Source organism: Coregonus lavaretus (genome assembly GCF_964263955.1).
Source record: "Coregonus lavaretus genome assembly, chromosome: 17".
NCBI classification, from domain to species: Eukaryota; Metazoa; Chordata; class Actinopteri; order Salmoniformes; family Salmonidae; genus Coregonus; species Coregonus lavaretus.
This window is the reverse complement of record NC_140004.1, coordinates 36299411-36316103: the sequence shown is the minus strand read 5'-3', so window position 1 is coordinate 36316103 and position 16693 is coordinate 36299411.

Genomic DNA, 16693 nt, shown 5'->3' with positions numbered 1-16693 from the left:
TTTTTTTAAGGAAATTGCATAAGTGAATTCAAATGTAGGCAATTGATGACATATCAAACTATTATTCCAGTTTCATGTGTTTTCTTTTCACAGTTGATGACATGTATTAAACTCTTAATCACTGTTATGTTGTTTTCACTTCACCATTTGGAGCAATTCTCTGTGTAGAATAACTTCTACTTTTTTTTTTAGAAAAGCAATGTCAGAAGTGGGATTTGAACCCACGCCTCCTTTCGGAGACCAGAATGCCCATATATTTAGGAAGGCTGCTCACCTTGAGTCTGGCGCCTTAGACCACTCGGCCATCCTGACAACTGTATGAGCATCCATTTATTTTTTATTTTTTTACTTTTCTGTAACATGAAGTCTGAACTGTAGGTTGGATACAAGCGGGACTTTAGCAACAAAGAATAGAATAAGAAAAAATGCTAAAACTTAATAAATCATTTCTTAAAAAGTATTTTTTTAAGGAAATTGCAAAAGTGAATTCAAATGTAGGCAATTGATGACATATCAAACTATTATTCCAGTTTCATGTGTTTTCTTTTCACAGTTGATGACATGTATTAAACTCTTAATCACTGTTATGTTGTTTTCACTTCACCATTTGGAGCAATTCTCTGTGTAGAATAACTTCTACTTTTTTTTGAGAAAAGCAATGTCAGAAGTGGGATTTGAACCCACGCCTCCTTTCGGAGACCAGAATGCCCATATATTTAGGAAGGCTGCTCACCTTGAGTCTTGCGCCTTAGACCACTCGGCCATCCTGACAACTGTATGAGCATCCATTTATTTTTTATTTTTTTACTTTTCTGTAACATGAAGTCTGAACTGTAGGTTGGATACAAGCGGGACTTTAGCAACAAAGAATAGAATAAGAAAAAATGCTAAAACTTAATAAATCATATATTAAAAAGTATTTTTTTAAAGGAAATTGCATAAGTGAATTCAAATGTAGGCAATTGATGACATATCAAAATATTATTCCAGTTTCATGTGTTTTCTTTTCACAATTGATGACATGTATCAAACTCTTAATCACTGTTATTTTGTTTTCACTTCACCATTTGGAGCAATTCTCTGTGTAGAATAACTTCTACTTTTTTTAGGGAAAAGGAATGTCAGAAGTGGGATTTGAACCCACGCCTCCTATCGGAGACCAGAATGCCCCTATATTTTGGAAGGCTGCTCACCTTGAGTGTGGCGCCTTAGACCACTCGGCCATCCTGACATCTGTATTAAATCAATTTATTTTTAATTTTTTTACTTTTCTGTAACATGAAGTCTGAACTGTAGGATGGATAGAAGCGGGACTTTAGCAAGAAAGAATAGAATAAGAAAAATGCTAAAACTTAATAAATCATATATTAAAAAGTATTTTTTTTAAGGAAATTGCATAAGTGAATTCAAATGTAGGCAATTGATGACATATCAAACTATTATTCCAGTTTCATGTGTTTTCTTTTCACAGTTGATGACATGTATCAAACTCTTAATCACTGTTATTTTGTTTTCACTTCACCATTTGGAGCAATTATCTGTGTAGAATAACTTCTACTTTTTTTAGGGAAAAGGAATGTCAGAAGTGGGATTTGAACCCACACCTCCTATCGGAGACCAGAATGCCCCTATATTTAGGAAGGCTGCTCACCTTGAGTCTGGCGCCTTAGACCACTCGGCCATCCTGACATCTGTATGAAATCCATTTATTTTTAATTTCTTTACTTTTCTGTAACATGAAGTCTGAACTGTAGGTTGGATACAAGCGGGACTTTAGCAACAAAGAATAGAATAAGAAAAAATGCTAAAACTTAATAAATCATTTCTTAAAAAGTATTTTTTTTAAGGAAATTGCAAAAGTGAATTCAAATGTAGGCAATTGATGACATATCAAACTATTATTCCAGTTTCATGTGTTTTCTTTTCACAGTTGATGACATGTATCAAACTCTTAATCACTGTTATTTTGTTTTCACTTCACCATTTGGAGCAATTATCTGTGTAGAATAACTTCTACTTTTTTTAGGGAAAAGGAATGTCAGAAGTGGGATTTGAACCCACACCTCCTATCGGAGACCAGAATGCCCCTATATTTAGGAAGGCTGCTCACCTTGAGTCTGGCGCCTTAGACCACTCGGCCATCCTGACATCTGTATGAAATCCATTTATTTTTAATTTCTTTACTTTTCTGTAACATGAAGTCTGAACTGTAGGTTGGATACAAGCGGGACTTTAGCAACAAAGAATAGAATAAGAAAAAATGCTAAAACTTAATAAATCATTTCTTAAAAAGTATTTTTTTTAAGGAAATTGCAAAAGTGAATTCAAATGTAGGCAATTGATGACATATCAAACTATTATTCCAGTTTCATGTGTTTTCTTTTCACAGTTGATGACATGTATCAAACTCTTAATCACTGTTATTTTGTTTTCACTTCACCATTTGGAGCAATTATCTGTGTAGAATAACTTCTACTTTTTTTAGGGAAAAGGAATGTCAGAAGTGGGATTTGAACCCACACCTCCTATCGGAGACCAGAATGCCCCTATATTTAGGAAGGCTGCTCACCTTGAGTCTGGCGCCTTAGACCACTCGGCCATCCTGACATCTGTATGAAATCCATTTATTTTTAATTTCTTTACTTTTCTGTAACATGAAGTCTGAACTGTAGGTTGGATACAAGCGGGACTTTAGCAACAAAGAATAGAATAAGAAAAAATGCTAAAACTTAATAAATCATTTCTTAAAAAGTATTTTTTTTAAGGAAATTGCAAAAGTGAATTCAAATGTAGGCAATTGATGACATATCAAACTATTATTCCAGTTTCATGTGTTTTCTTTTCACAGTTGATGACATGTATCAAACTCTTAATCATTGTTATTTTGTTTTCACTTCACCATTTGGAGCAATTCTCTGTGTAGAATAACTTCTACTTTTTTTTGAGAAAAGCAATGTCAGAAGTGGGATTTGAACCCACGCCTCCTTTCGGAGACCAGAATGCCCATATATTTAGGAAGGCTGCTCACCTTGAGTCTTGCGCCTTAGACCACTCGGCCATCCTGACAACTGTATGAGCATCCATTTATTTTTTATTTTTTTACTTTTCTGTAACATGAAGTCTGAACTGTAGGTTGGATACAAGCGGGACTTTAGCAACAAAGAATAGAATAAGAAAAAATGCTAAAACTTAATAAATCATATATTAAAAAGTATTTTTTTAAAGGAAATTGCATAAGTGAATTCAAATGTAGGCAATTGATGACATATCAAAATATTATTCCAGTTTCATGTGTTTTCTTTTCACAGTTGATGACATGTATCAAACTCTTAATCACTGTTATTTTGTTTTCACTTCACCATTTGGAGCAATTCTCTGTGTAGAATAACTTCTACTTTTTTTAGGGAAAAGGAATGTCAGAAGTGGGTTTTGAACCCACGCCTCCTATCGGAGACCAGAATGCCCCTATATTTTGGAAGGCTGCTCACCTTGAGTGTGGCGCCTTAGACCACTCGGCCATCCTGACATCTGTATGAAATCAATTTATTTTTAATTTTTTTACTTTTCTGTAACATGAAGTCTGAACTGTAGGATGGATAGAAGCGGGACTTTAGCAAGAAAGAATAGAATAAGAAAAAATGCTAAAACTTAATAAATCATATATTAAAAAGTATTTTTTTTAAGGAAATTGCAAAAGTGAATTCAAATGTAGGCAATTGATGACATATCAAACTATTATTCCAGTTTCATGTGTTTTCTTTTCACAGTTGATGACATGTATCAAACTCTTAATCATTGTTATTTTGTTTTCACTTCACCATTTGGAGCAATTCTCTGTGTAGAATAACTTCTACTTTTTTTTGAGAAAAGCAATGTCAGAAGTGGGATTTGAACCCACGCCTCCTTTCGGAGACCAGAATGCCCATATATTTAGGAAGGCTGCTCACCTTGAGTCTTGCGCCTTAGACCACTCGGCCATCCTGACAACTGTATGAGCATCCATTTATTTTTTATTTTTTTACTTTTCTGTAACATGAAGTCTGAACTGTAGGTTGGATACAAGCGGGACTTTAGCAACAAAGAATAGAATAAGAAAAAATGCTAAAACTTAATAAATCATATATTAAAAAGTATTTTTTTAAAGGAAATTGCATAAGTGAATTCAAATGTAGGCAATTGATGACATATCAAAATATTATTCCAGTTTCATGTGTTTTCTTTTCACAGTTGATGACATGTATCAAACTCTTAATCACTGTTATTTTGTTTTCACTTCACCATTTGGAGCAATTCTCTGTGTAGAATAACTTCTACTTTTTTTAGGGAAAAGGAATGTCAGAAGTGGGTTTTGAACCCACGCCTCCTATCGGAGACCAGAATGCCCCTATATTTTGGAAGGCTGCTCACCTTGAGTGTGGCGCCTTAGACCACTCGGCCATCCTGACATCTGTATGAAATCAATTTATTTTTAATTTTTTTACTTTTCTGTAACATGAAGTCTGAACTGTAGGATGGATAGAAGCGGGACTTTAGCAAGAAAGAATAGAATAAGAAAAAATGCTAAAACTTAATAAATCATATATTAAAAAGTATTTTTTTTAAGGAAATTGCAAAAGTGAATTCAAATGTAGGCAATTGATGACATATCAAACTATTATTCCAGTTTCATGTGTTTTCTTTTCACAGTTGATGACATGTATCAAACTCTTAATCACTGTTATTTTGTTTTCACTTCACCATTTGGAGCAATTATCTGTGTAGAATAACTTCTACTTTTTTTAGGGAAAAGGAATGTCAGAATTTGGATTTGAACCCACACCTCCTATCGGAGACCAGAATGCCCCTATATTTAGGAAGGCTGCTCACCTTGAGTCTGGCGCCTTAGACCACTCGGCCATCCTGACATCTGTATGAAATCCATTTATTTTTAATTTCTTTACTTTTCTGTAACATGAAGTCTGAACTGTAGGTTGGATACAACCGGGACTTTAGCAACAAAGAATAGAATAAGAAAAAATGCTAAAACTTAATAAATCATTTCTTAAAAAGTATTTTTTTTAAGGAAATTGAAAAAGTGAATTCAAATGTAGGCAATTGATGACATATCAAACTATTATTCCAGTTTCATGTGTTTTCTTTTCACAGTTGATGACATGTATCAAACTCTTAATCACTGTTATTTTGTTTTCACTTCACCATTTGGAGCAATTCTCTGTGTAGAATAACTTCTACTTTTTTTAGGGAAAAGCAATGTCAGTAGTGGGATTTGAACCCACGCCTCCTATTGGAGACCAGAATGACCCTATATTTAGGAAGGCTGCTCACCTTGAGTCTGGCGCCTTAGACCACTCGGCCATCCTGACAACTGTATGAAATCCATTTATTTTTTATTTTTTTACTTTTCTGTAACATGAAGTCTGAACTGTAGGTTGGATACAAACGGGACTTTAGCAATAAAGAATAGAATAAGAAAAAATGCTAAAACTTAATAAATCATATATTAAAAAGTATTTTTTTAAAGGAAATTGCATAAGTGAATTCAAATGTAGGCAATTGATGACATATCAAACTATTATTCCAGTTTCATGTGTTTTCTTTTCACAGTTGATGACATGTATCAAACTCTTAATCACTGTTATTTTGTTTTCACTTCACCATTTGGAGCAATTATCTGTGTAGAATAACTTCTACTTTTTTTAGGGAAAAGGAATGTCAGAAGTGGGATTTGAACCCACACCTCCTATCGGAGACCAGAATGCCCCTATATTTAGGAAGGCTGCTCACCTTGAGTCTGGCGCCTTAGACCACTCGGCCATCCTGACATCTGTATGAAATCCATTTATTTTTAATTTTTTTACTTTTCTGTAACATGAAGTCTGAACTGTAGGTTGGATACAAGCGGGACTTTAGCAACAAAGAATAGAATAAGAAAAAATGCTAAAACTTAATAAATAATTTCTTAAAAAGTATTTTTTTTAAGGAAATTGCAAAAGTGAATTCAAATGTAGGCAATTGATGACATATCAAACTATTATTCCAGTTTCATGTGTTTTCTTTTCACAGTTGATGACATGTATTAAACTCTTAATCACTGTTATGTTGTTTTCACTTCACCATTTGGAGCAATTCTCTGTGTAGAATAACTTCTACTTTTTTTTGAGAAAAGCAATGTCAGAAGTGTGATTTGAACCCACACCTCCTATCGGAGACCAGAATGCCCCTATATTTAGGAAGGCTGCTCACCTTGAGTCTGGCGCCTTAGACCACTCGGCCATCCTGACATCTGTATGAAATCCATTTATTTTTAATTTTTTTACTTTTCTGTAACATGAAGTCTGAACTGTAGGTTGGATACAAGCGGGACTTTAGCAACAAAGAATAGAATAAGAAAAAATGCTAAAACGTAATAAATCATTTCTTAAAAAGTATTTTTTTTAAGGAAATTGCAAAAGTGAATTCAAATGTAGGCAATTGATGACATATCAAACTATTATTCCAGTTTCATGTGTTTTCTTTTCACAGTTGATGACATGTATTAAACTCTTAATCACTGTTATGTTGTTTTCACTTCACCATTTGGAGCAATTCTCTGTGTAGAATAACTTCTACTTTTTTTTGAGAAATCAATGTCAGAAGTGGGATTTGAACCCACGCCTCCTTTCAGAGACCAGAATGCCCATATATTTAGGAAGGCTGCTCACCTTGAGTTTTGCGCCTTAGACCACTCGGCCATCCTGACAACTGTATGAGCATCCATTTATTTATTATTTTTTTACTTTTCTGTAACATGAAGTCTGAACTGTAGGTTGGATACAAGCGGGACTTTAGCAACAAAGAATAGAATAAGAAAAAATGCTAAAACTTAATAAATCATATATTAAAAAGTATTTTTTTAAAGGAAATTGCATAAGTGAATTCAAATGTAGGCAATTGATGACATATCAAAATATTATTCCAGTTTCATGTGTTTTCTTTTCACAATTGATGACATGTATCAAACTCTTAATCACTGTTATTTTGTTTTCACTTCACCATTTGGAGGAATTCTCTGTGTAGAATAACTTCTACTTTTTTTAGGGAAAAGGAATGTCAGAAGTGGGATTTGAACCCACGCCTCCTATCGGAGACCAGAATGCCCCTATATTTTGGAAGGCTGCTCACCTTGAGTGTGGCGCCTTAGACCACTCGGCCATCCTGACATCTGTATTAAATCAATTTATTTTTAATTTTTTTACTTTTCTGTAACATGAAGTCTGAACTGTAGGATGGATAGAAGCGGGACTTTAGCAAGAAAGAATAGAATAAGAAAAAATGCTAAAACTTAATAAATCATATATTAAAAAGTATTTTTTTTAAGGAAATTGCATAAGTGAATTCAAATGTAGGCAATTGATGACATATCAAACTATTATTCCAGTTTCATGTGTTTTCTTTTCACAGTTGATGACATGTATCAAACTCTTAATCACTGTTATTTTGTTTTCACTTCACCATTTGGAGCAATTATCTGTGTAGAATAACTTCTACTTTTTTTAGGGAAAAGGAATGTCAGAAGTGGGATTTGAACCCACACCTCCTATCGGAGACCAGAATGCCCCTATATTTAGGAAGGCTGCTCACCTTGAGTCTGGCGCCTTAGACCACTCGGCCATCCTGACATCTGTATGAAATCCATTTATTTTTAATTTCTTTACTTTTCTGTAACATGAAGTCTGAACTGTAGGTTGGATACAAGCGGGACTTTAGCAACAAAGAATAGAATAAGAAAAAATGCTAAAACTTAATAAATCATTTCTTAAAAAGTATTTTTTTTAAGGAAATTGCAAAAGTGAATTCAAATGTAGGCAATTGATGACATATCAAACTATTATTCCAGTTTCATGTGTTTTCTTTTCACAGTTGATGACATGTATCAAACTCTTAATCACTGTTATTTTGTTTTCACTTCACCATTTGGAGCAATTCTCTGTGTAGAATAACTTCTACTTTTTTTAGGGAAAAGCAATGTCAGTAGTGGGATTTGAACCCACGCCTCCTATTGGAGACCAGAATGACCCTATATTTAGGAAGGCTGCTCACCTTGAGTCTGGCGCCTTAGACCACTCGGCCATCCTGACAACTGTATGAAATCCATTAATTTTTTATTTTTTTACTTTTCTGTAACATGAAGTCTGAACTGTAGGTTGGATACAAGCGGGACTTTAGCAATAAAGAATAGAATAAGAAAAAATGCTAAAACTTAATAAATCATTTCTTAAAAAGTATTTTTTTTAAGGAAATTGCAAAAGTGAATTCAAATGTAGGCAATTGATGACATATCAAACTATTATTCCAGTTTCATGTGTTTTCTTTTCACAGTTGATGACATGTATTAAACTCTTAATCACTGTTATGTTGTTTTCACTTCACCATTTGGAGCAATTCTCTGTGTAGAATAACTTCTACTTTTTTTTGAGAAAAGCAATGTCAGAAGTGGGATTTGAACCCACGCCTCCTTTCGGAGACCAAAATGCCCATATATTTAGGAAGGCTGCTCACCTTGAGTCTTGCTCCTTAGACCACACGGCCATCCTGACAACTGTATGAGCATCCATTTATTTTTTATTTTTTTACATTTCTGTAACATGAAGTCTGAACTGTAGGTTGGATACAAGCGGGACTTTAGCAACAAAGAATAGAATAAGAAAAAATGCTAAAACTTAATAAATCATATATTAAAAAGTATTTTTTTAAAGGAAATTGCATAAGTGAATTCAAATGTAGGCAATTGATGACATATCAAAATATTATTCCAGTTTCATGTGTTTTCTTTTCACAGTTGATGACATGTATCAAACTCTTAATCACTGTTATTTTGTTTTCACTTCACCATTTGGAGCAATTCTCTGTGTAGAATAACTTCTACTTTTTTTAGGGAAAAGGAATGTCAGAAGTGGGATTTGAACCCACGCCTCCTATCGGAGACCAGAATGCCCCTATATTTTGGAAGGCTGCTCACCTTGAGTGTGGCGCCTTAGACCACTCGGCCATCCTGACATCTGTATTAAATCAATTTATTTTTAATTTTTTTACTTTTCTGTAACATGAAGTCTGAACTGTAGGATGGATAGAAGCGGGACTTTAGCAAGAAAGAATAGAATAAGAAAAAATGCTAAAACTTAATAAATCATATATTAAAAAGTATTTTTTTTAAGGAAATTGCAAAAGTGAATTCAAATGTAGGCAATTGATGACATATCAAACTATTATTCCAGTTTCATGTGTTTTCTTTTCACAGTTGATGACATGTATCAAACTCTTAATCACTGTTATTTTGTTTTCACTTCACCATTTGGAGCAATTATCTGTGTAGAATAACTTCTACTTTTTTTAGGGAAAAGGAATGTCAGAAGTGGGATTTGAACCCACACCTCCTATCGGAGACCAGAATGCCCCTATATTTAGGAAGGCTGCTCACCTTGAGTCTGGCGCCTTAGACCACTCGGCCATCCTGACATCTGTATGAAATCCATTTATTTTTAATTTCTTTACTTTTCTGTAACATGAAGTCTGAACTGTAGGTTGGATACAAGCGGGACTTTAGCAACAAAGAATAGAATAAGAAAAAATGCTAAAACTTAATAAATCATTTCTTAAAAAGTATTTTTTTTAAGGAAATTGCAAAAGTGAATTCAAATGTAGGCAATTGATGACATATCAAACTATTATTCCAGTTTCATGTGTTTTCTTTTCACAGTTGATGACATGTATCAAACTCTTAATCACTGTTATTTTGTTTTCACTTCACCATTTGGAGCAATTCTCTGTGTAGAATAACTTCTACTTTTTTTAGGGAAAAGCAATGTCAGTAGTGGGATTTGAACCCACGCCTCCTATTGGAGACCAGAATGACCCTATATTTAGGAAGGCTGCTCACCTTGAGTCTGGCGCCTTAGACCACTCGGCCATCCTGACAACTGTATGAAATCCATTTATTTTTTATTTTTTTACTTTTCTGTAACATGAAGTCTGAACTGTAGGTTGGATACAAGCGGGACTTTAGCAATAAAGAATAGAATAAGAAAAAATGCTAAAACTTAATAAATCATATATTAAAAAGTATTTTTTTAAAGGAAATTGCATAAGTGAATTCAAATGTAGGCAATTGATGACATATCAAACTATTATTCCAGTTTCATGTGTTTTCTTTTCACAGTTGATGACATGTATCAAACTCTTAATCACTGTTATTTTGTTTTCACTTCACCATTTGGAGCAATTCTCTGTGTAGAATAACTTCTACTTTTTTTTGAGAAAAGCAATGTCAGAAGTGTGATTTGAACCCACACCTCCTATCGGAGACCAGAATGCCCCTATATTTAGGAAGGCTGCTCACCTTGAGTCTGGCGCCTTAGACCACTCGGCCATCCTGACATCTGTATGAAATCCATTTATTTTTAATTTTTTTACTTTTCTGTAACATGAAGTCTGAACTGTAGGTTGGATACAAGCGGGACTTTAGCAACAAAGAATAGAATAAGAAAAAATGCTAAAACGTAATAAATCATTTCTTAAAAAGTATTTTTTTTAAGGAAATTGCAAAAGTGAATTCAAATGTAGGCAATTGATGACATATCAAACTATTATTCCAGTTTCATGTGTTTTCTTTTCACAGTTGATGACATGTATTAAACTCTTAATCACTGTTATGTTGTTTTCACTTCACCATTTGGAGCAATTCTCTGTGTAGAATAACTTCTACTTTTTTTTGAGAAATCAATGTCAGAAGTGGGATTTGAACCCACGCCTCCTTTCAGAGACCAGAATGCCCATATATTTAGGAAGGCTGCTCACCTTGAGTTTTGCGCCTTAGACCACTCGGCCATCCTGACAACTGTATGAGCATCCATTTATTTATTATTTTTTTACTTTTCTGTAACATGAAGTCTGAACTGTAGGTTGGATACAAGCGGGACTTTAGCAACAAAGAATAGAATAAGAAAAAATGCTAAAACTTAATAAATCATATATTAAAAAGTATTTTTTTAAAGGAAATTGCATAAGTGAATTCAAATGTAGGCAATTGATGACATATCAAAATATTATTCCAGTTTCATGTGTTTTCTTTTCACAATTGATGACATGTATCAAACTCTTAATCACTGTTATTTTGTTTTCACTTCACCATTTGGAGGAATTCTCTGTGTAGAATAACTTCTACTTTTTTTAGGGAAAAGGAATGTCAGAAGTGGGATTTGAACCCACGCCTCCTATCGGAGACCAGAATGCCCCTATATTTTGGAAGGCTGCTCACCTTGAGTGTGGCGCCTTAGACCACTCGGCCATCCTGACATCTGTATTAAATCAATTTATTTTTAATTTTTTTACTTTTCTGTAACATGAAGTCTGAACTGTAGGATGGATAGAAGCGGGACTTTAGCAAGAAAGAATAGAATAAGAAAAAATGCTAAAACTTAATAAATCATATATTAAAAAGTATTTTTTTTAAGGAAATTGCATAAGTGAATTCAAATGTAGGCAATTGATGACATATCAAACTATTATTCCAGTTTCATGTGTTTTCTTTTCACAGTTGATGACATGTATCAAACTCTTAATCACTGTTATTTTGTTTTCACTTCACCATTTGGAGCAATTATCTGTGTAGAATAACTTCTACTTTTTTTAGGGAAAAGGAATGTCAGAAGTGGGATTTGAACCCACACCTCCTATCGGAGACCAGAATGCCCCTATATTTAGGAAGGCTGCTCACCTTGAGTCTGGCGCCTTAGACCACTCGGCCATCCTGACATCTGTATGAAATCCATTTATTTTTAATTTCTTTACTTTTCTGTAACATGAAGTCTGAACTGTAGGTTGGATACAAGCGGGACTTTAGCAACAAAGAATAGAATAAGAAAAAATGCTAAAACTTAATAAATCATTTCTTAAAAAGTATTTTTTTTAAGGAAATTGCAAAAGTGAATTCAAATGTAGGCAATTGATGACATATCAAACTATTATTCCAGTTTCATGTGTTTTCTTTTCACAGTTGATGACATGTATCAAACTCTTAATCACTGTTATTTTGTTTTCACTTCACCATTTGGAGCAATTCTCTGTGTAGAATAACTTCTACTTTTTTTAGGGAAAAGCAATGTCAGTAGTGGGATTTGAACCCACGCCTCCTATTGGAGACCAGAATGACCCTATATTTAGGAAGGCTGCTCACCTTGAGTCTGGCGCCTTAGACCACTCGGCCATCCTGACAACTGTATGAAATCCATTAATTTTTTATTTTTTTACTTTTCTGTAACATGAAGTCTGAACTGTAGGTTGGATACAAGCGGGACTTTAGCAATAAAGAATAGAATAAGAAAAAATGCTAAAACTTAATAAATCATTTCTTAAAAAGTATTTTTTTTAAGGAAATTGCAAAAGTGAATTCAAATGTAGGCAATTGATGACATATCAAACTATTATTCCAGTTTCATGTGTTTTCTTTTCACAGTTGATGACATGTATTAAACTCTTAATCACTGTTATGTTGTTTTCACTTCACCATTTGGAGCAATTCTCTGTGTAGAATAACTTCTACTTTTTTTTGAGAAAAGCAATGTCAGAAGTGGGATTTGAACCCACGCCTCCTTTCGGAGACCAAAATGCCCATATATTTAGGAAGGCTGCTCACCTTGAGTCTTGCTCCTTAGACCACACGGCCATCCTGACAACTGTATGAGCATCCATTTATTTTTTATTTTTTTACATTTCTGTAACATGAAGTCTGAACTGTAGGTTGGATACAAGCGGGACTTTAGCAACAAAGAATAGAATAAGAAAAAATGCTAAAACTTAATAAATCATATATTAAAAAGTATTTTTTTAAAGGAAATTGCATAAGTGAATTCAAATGTAGGCAATTGATGACATATCAAAATATTATTCCAGTTTCATGTGTTTTCTTTTCACAGTTGATGACATGTATCAAACTCTTAATCACTGTTATTTTGTTTTCACTTCACCATTTGGAGCAATTCTCTGTGTAGAATAACTTCTACTTTTTTTAGGGAAAAGGAATGTCAGAAGTGGGATTTGAACCCACGCCTCCTATCGGAGACCAGAATGCCCCTATATTTTGGAAGGCTGCTCACCTTGAGTGTGGCGCCTTAGACCACTCGGCCATCCTGACATCTGTATTAAATCAATTTATTTTTAATTTTTTTACTTTTCTGTAACATGAAGTCTGAACTGTAGGATGGATAGAAGCGGGACTTTAGCAAGAAAGAATAGAATAAGAAAAAATGCTAAAACTTAATAAATCATATATTAAAAAGTATTTTTTTTAAGGAAATTGCAAAAGTGAATTCAAATGTAGGCAATTGATGACATATCAAACTATTATTCCAGTTTCATGTGTTTTCTTTTCACAGTTGATGACATGTATCAAACTCTTAATCACTGTTATTTTGTTTTCACTTCACCATTTGGAGCAATTATCTGTGTAGAATAACTTCTACTTTTTTTAGGGAAAAGGAATGTCAGAAGTGGGATTTGAACCCACACCTCCTATCGGAGACCAGAATGCCCCTATATTTAGGAAGGCTGCTCACCTTGAGTCTGGCGCCTTAGACCACTCGGCCATCCTGACATCTGTATGAAATCCATTTATTTTTAATTTCTTTACTTTTCTGTAACATGAAGTCTGAACTGTAGGTTGGATACAAGCGGGACTTTAGCAACAAAGAATAGAATAAGAAAAAATGCTAAAACTTAATAAATCATTTCTTAAAAAGTATTTTTTTTAAGGAAATTGCAAAAGTGAATTCAAATGTAGGCAATTGATGACATATCAAACTATTATTCCAGTTTCATGTGTTTTCTTTTCACAGTTGATGACATGTATCAAACTCTTAATCACTGTTATTTTGTTTTCACTTCACCATTTGGAGCAATTCTCTGTGTAGAATAACTTCTACTTTTTTTAGGGAAAAGCAATGTCAGTAGTGGGATTTGAACCCACGCCTCCTATTGGAGACCAGAATGACCCTATATTTAGGAAGGCTGCTCACCTTGAGTCTGGCGCCTTAGACCACTCGGCCATCCTGACAACTGTATGAAATCCATTTATTTTTTATTTTTTTACTTTTCTGTAACATGAAGTCTGAACTGTAGGTTGGATACAAGCGGGACTTTAGCAATAAAGAATAGAATAAGAAAAAATGCTAAAACTTAATAAATCATATATTAAAAAGTATTTTTTTAAAGGAAATTGCATAAGTGAATTCAAATGTAGGCAATTGATGACATATCAAACTATTATTCCAGTTTCATGTGTTTTCTTTTCACAGTTGATGACATGTATCAAACTCTTAATCACTGTTATTTTGTTTTCACTTCACCATTTGGAGCAATTATCTGTGTAGAATAACTTCTACTTTTTTTAGGGAAAAGGAATGTCAGAAGTGGGATTTGAACCCACACCTCCTATCGGAGACCAGAATGCCCCTATATTTAGGAAGGCTGCTCACCTTGAGTCTGGCGCCTTAGACCACTCGGCCATCCTGACATCTGTATGAAATCCATTTATTTTTAATTTTTTTACTTTTCTGTAACATGAAGTCTGAACTGTAGGTTGGATACAAGCGGGACTTTAGCAACAAAGAATAGAATAAGAAAAAATGCTAAAACGTAATAAATCATTTCTTAAAAAGTATTTTTTTTAAGGAAATTGCAAAAGTGAATTCAAATGTAGGCAATTGATGACATATCAAACTATTATTCCAGTTTCATGTGTTTTCTTTTCACAGTTGATGACATGTATTAAACTCTTAATCACTGTTATGTTGTTTTCACTTCACCATTTGGAGCAATTCTCTGTGTAGAATAACTTCTACTTTTTTTTGAGAAAAGCAATGTCAGAAGTGTGATTTGAACCCACACCTCCTATCGGAGACCAGAATGCCCCTATATTTAGGAAGGCTGCTCACCTTGAGTCTGGCGCCTTAGACCACTCGGCCATCCTGACATCTGTATGAAATCCATTTATTTTTAATTTTTTTTACTTTTCTGTAACATGAAGTCTGAACTGTAGGTTGGATACAAGCGGGACTTTAGCAACAAAGAATAGAATAAGAAAAAATGCTAAAACGTAATAAATCATTTCTTAAAAAGTATTTTTTTTAAGGAAATTGCAAAAGTGAATTCAAATGTAGGCAATTGATGACATATCAAACTATTATTCCAGTTTCATGTGTTTTCTTTTCACAGTTGATGACATGTATTAAACTCTTAATCACTGTTATGTTGTTTTCACTTCACCATTTGGAGCAATTCTCTGTGTAGAATAACTTCTACTTTTTTTTGAGAAATCAATGTCAGAAGTGGGATTTGAACCCACGCCTCCTATCGGAGACCAGAATGCCCATATATTTAGGAAGGCTGCTCACCTTGAGTCTGGCGCCTTAGACCACTCGGCCATCCTGACAACTGTATGAAATCCATTAATTTTTTATTTTTTTACTTTTCTGTAACATGAAGTCTGAACTGTAGGTTGGATACAAGCGGGACTTTAGCAATAAAGAATAGAATAAGAAAAAATGCTAAAACTTAATAAATCATTTCTTAAAAAGTATTTTTTTTAAGGAAATTGCAAAAGTGAATTCAAATGTAGGCAATTGATGACATATCAAACTATTATTCCAGTTTCATGTGTTTTCTTTTCACAGTTGATGACATGTATTAAACTCTTAATCACTGTTATGTTGTTTTCACTTCACCATTTGGAGCAATTCTCTGTGTAGAATAACTTCTACTTTTTTTTGAGAAAAGCAATGTCAGAAGTGGGATTTGAACCCACGCCTCCTTTCGGAGACCAAAATGCCCATATATTTAGGAAGGCTGCTCACCTTGAGTCTTGCGCCTTAGACCACTCGGCCATCCTGACAACTGTATGAGCATCCATTTATTTTTTATTTTTTTACATTTCTGTAACATGAAGTCTGAACTGTAGGTTGGATACAAGCGGGACTTTAGCAACAAAGAATAGAATAAGAAAAAATGCTAAAACTTAATAAATCATATATTAAAAAGTATTTTTTTAAAGGAAATTGCATAAGTGAATTCAAATGTAGGCAATTGATGACATATCAAAATATTATTCCAGTTTCATGTGTTTTCTTTTCACAGTTGATGACATGTATCAAACTCTTAATCACTGTTATTTTGTTTTCACTTCACCATTTGGAGCAATTCTCTGTGTAGAATAACTTCTACTTTTTTTAGGGAAAAGGAATGTCAGAAGTGGGATTTGAACCCACACCTCCTATCGGAGACCAGAATGCCCCTATATTTAGGAAGGCTGCTCACCTTGAGTCTGGCGCCTTAGACCACTCGGCCATCCTGACATCTGTATGAAATCCATTTATTTTTAATTTTTTTACTTTTCTGTAACATGAAGTCTGAACTGTAGGTTGGATACAAGCGGGACTTTAGCAACAAAGAATAGAATAAGAAAAAATGCTAAAACTTAATAAATCATTTCTTAAAAAGTATTTTTTTTAAGGAAATTGCAAAAGTGAATTCAAATGTAGGCAATTGATGACATATCAAACTATTATTCCAGTTTCATGTGTTTTCTTTTCACAGTTGATGACATGTATTAAACTATTAATCACTGTTATGTTGTTTTCACTTCACCATTTGGAGCAATTCTCTG